The following is a 4,200-nucleotide window of genomic DNA, read 5'->3' on the forward strand; positions in this document are numbered from 1 at the left end:
TCATCTCATTATCTCTAGCCGCTTTATCCTTCTACAGGGTCGCAGGCAAGCTGGAGCCTATCCCAGCTGACTACGGGCGAAAGGCGGGGTACACCCTGGACAAGTTGCCAGGTCATCACAGGGCCGACACATAGACACAGACAACCATTCACGCTCACATTCACACCTACGGTCAATTTAGAGCAGGGGTCACCAAACTTTTTTCTCTGGGGGCCACATTGTCATTCCTGACTGTGATGGGGGGCCGGGGTCAGGTCAGCTATAGAACATAGAATTGTATGACCCAGACAAATATGACCACCAGCAGGCCTCATTGTGTAGTAGAGATTACTAGCCTGGCACAGCCATCCACACTACTATATCCCCACTACTATATCCACACTTGATTCCTGGCACATATTTGTTTATCTTTACTAGTGGTTTGCAAAAGTAGTAATCAAGCCTTCACACTTTGTTTTAATTTGAAATACCACAGATATGTATTTATTTTCTAATAAAAATAACATCAAAACTGTCAAGGTAAGAAACATCTGCTTAGTTGAGGCGATTGACACTGGCAAAGGTGAGTGAAAAATTATAAATTGTAGGTAGGCCTGTTGATATTATTAATAATATTAATAATAATTGTGTGCAGCACTTAATAAAGGTCAAATAAATAGGCCTATAAAATAAATACATTTTAAAAAACAGTGAAATTATAAAAATATGAGCAATAGCTCACAGCAGTTGTGCTGTGTCCTGCACGTCATTGCTCTCATCCATGGTCAAAGCAAAAAACTCGAATTCTGACACTTTCTCATTCAGCTGGTCATACACGTTGTCCCCCAAATCTTCGGTTCGCCTGGTCATAGTAGGTGCAGAGAGACTCACCGAGTTGAGTGCATCCTTCTTGTCGGGACACACCTCCTCGGCCACAGCAAGCATGCATACTTTAACAAAGTCCCCATCAGTAAACGGCTTTCCATGGGTAGCTAGTAGTTGAGCTACCTTATAGATAGCTCAGACAGCAGCCTGGTTGATCTGGGTTTGACGAAGGAATACATTCTGTTGTGCAGCCAGTCCGCATTTCATCCTCCGAATCCTGTCTTCTCTTGTTTGCCCTCGCAAACTAGCATACTCTTTGTGGCGGGTTTTGTAGTGACGACGCAGATTATATTCTTTGAAAACCAACAGACTTTCTTTACATACAAGACAAACTGCACAGTCCTTACGCTGAACAAAAAAAAATCGGTGGTCCACTGTTCTTTAAAAACTCTGCACTCTCTGTCAGCTTTTCGCTGACTGCTAGCCATTTTGCTGTCCTGAACACTGACAGTTCTCTGCGCGTGCGCTGCCTGTCACTGCTTGATCGCGAGCATATGACGAAAATTCGGAAAATATGAATAGTTCATTTTAGAACTAAATATCAATTTTAATTGAAAAAATCAACAAAATACAAGATGCAGACATGTTATTTGCCAAAAAGCAATTTAAAAAAATAGGCCATGATCACTTTTGGGGATTGCCTCATAGGGCCGGTTCAAGTGGTGAGGGGCGGAGGGGCTGGGGGGCCGGTCAAAAGGGGGTGGCGGGCTGGAGTCAGCCCGCGGGCCGTAGTTTGATGACCCCTGATTTAGAGTCACCAGTTAACCTAACCTGCATGTCTTTGGACTGTGGGGGAAACCGGAGCACCCAGAGGAAACACACATGGACACGGGGAGAACATGCAAACTCTGCACAGAAAGGCCCTCGCCGGCCATGGGGCTTGAACCCGGACCTTCTTGCTGTGAGGCGACAGCGCTAACCACTACACCACCGTGCCACCCGTAGAATTTGTATGTGACACATTTATATAGATACATATATGTCAATGTATAAATACTTACATAAATTACATATGTCAAAACTATAATAAAAATATATATACATACCTAAGCATACATATTTGTATGGACTAGATATACATGTCAATATATGGAATTTTTCCCATTTCTAGTACGTGATATACCCATCCATCCATTATCTGCAGCTGCTTTTCCTGTTCAACAGGGTCGCAGGCAAGCTGGACCCTATCCCAGCTGACTGACGTGGGGTACAACCATATATATATATATATATATATATACACAAAACCCCGATTCCAAAAAAGTTGGGACAAAGTACAAATTGTAAATAAAAACAGAATGCAATAATTTACAAATATCAAAAATTGACACTGTATTCACAATAGAACATAGACAACATATCAAATGTCGAAAGTGAGACATTTTGAAATTTCATGCCAAATATTGGCTCATTTGAAATTTCATGACAGCAACACATCTCAAAAAAGTTGGAACAGGGGCAATATAGGCTGAAATAGTTAAAGGTACAAAAAAGGAACAGCTGGAGGACCAAATTGCAACTCATTAGGTCAATTGGCAATAGGTCATTAACATGACTGGGTATAAAAAGAGCATCTTGGAGTGGCAGCAGCTCTCAGAAGTAAAGATGGGAAGAGGATCACCAATCCCCCTAATTTGTGGTTGGTAGAAGAGAGCAACTGGACTTGCTTGAAAAGTCTTGAAGACGTTTAGCCTCTCGTCCGAAAGGCATCCTCAGTTCTGTCTGTCTAATAGGGAGTGACTCCCTATTAGACAGACAGAACTGAGGATGCCTTTCGGATGAGAGGCGAAACGTCTTCAAGACTTTTCAAGCAAGTCCAGTTGCTCTCTTCTACGAACCACAGATTACTATGTACCTGGACGACTGAGTATCTTCACAGATATAAATCCCCCTAATTCTGCACCAACAAATAGTGGTGCAATATCAGAAAGGAGTTTGACAGTGTAAAATTGCAAAGAGTTTGAACATATCATCATCTCCAGTGCATAATATCATCAAAAGATTCAGAGAATCTGGAAGAATCTCTGTGCATAAGGGTCAAGGCTGGAAAACCATACTGGGTGCCCTTGATCTTCGGGCCCTTAGACGGCACTGCATCACATACAGGCATGCTTCTGTATTGGAAATCACAAAATGGGCTCAGGAATATTTCCAGAGAACATTATTTGTGAACACAATTCACCGTGCCATCCGCCGTTGCCAGCTAAAACTCTATAGTTCAAAGAAGAAGCCATATCTAAACATGATCCAGAAGCGCAGACTTCTTCTCTGGGCCAAGGCTCATTTAAAATGGACTGTGGCAAAGTGGAAAACTGTTCTGTGGTCAGACATAATAATAATAATAATAATAATAATAATAATAATAATAATAATAATAAGTTAAATTTATATAGCGCCTTTCAAGAAACCCAAGGACGCTTTACAATTATAGACAAAAAAATAAAAAATAAATAAATAAAAATAATTAAAACAAATAAATAAATAAAAAGTAAAAAGTCCACCGAGTAGGGGTCAGGATGTAATTCCCGTGGTGTAGCAGCCACAGTCCCACCAAAGGGCGCTCGAAAACGAGTCCCACATCTCCAGCACCGCCACCGTGACGCCGTTAGCAACATCGCTCAATACCACGCCATGGATCCACAAAGCAAACACAGAAGCTCCGCCACGCAGAGCGCTGGTGTGTCCCAAACCGCCTGCACAGCCGCTGCGACGCCACCGAGCAACATCGCTCGGAACATCATGCCAAGCATTAAAGCACAGAGCGCTGGACAACCACGAAGTAAAATGAGCAACAGGCTGACTGCAGTCCATAGCTGGGAGCACAGGCATCACCCACAGTGAACCAAGGCCTGGAGGGAACCGACGCCCAAAACTGGGTCTGGAGCTACACCACAACCAGCGGACAAAACACTCAAACAAACATCAAACTACACAAACAGAGAAAAAATAAATAAATAAATGAAAATAGAAAAAGAAAGAAAATAAAAATAAAATAAAAAAAGCTCTGGTGAGAAGCGGCAGCCAGAACGCGCATGACGTACTCTCAACCGGAAATAGAAACGAAAAATCAAAAGACGAATCAAAAGTTGAAGTTCTTTACGGAAATCAGGGACGCCGTGTCATTCGGATTAAAGAGGAGAAGTACGACCCAAGTTGTTATCAGCACTCAGTTCAGAAGCCTGCATCTCTGATGGTATGGGGTTGCATTAGTGTGTGTGGCATGGGCAGCTTACACATCTGGAAAGACACCATCAATGCTGAAAGGTATATCCAGGTTCTACAGCAACATATGCTCCCATCCAGACGACGTCTCTTTCAGGGAAGACCTTGCATTTT

This window comes from Neoarius graeffei, chromosome 18 (assembly GCF_027579695.1).
Source record: "Neoarius graeffei isolate fNeoGra1 chromosome 18, fNeoGra1.pri, whole genome shotgun sequence".
Lineage (NCBI taxonomy): Eukaryota > Metazoa > Chordata > Actinopteri > Siluriformes > Ariidae > Neoarius > Neoarius graeffei.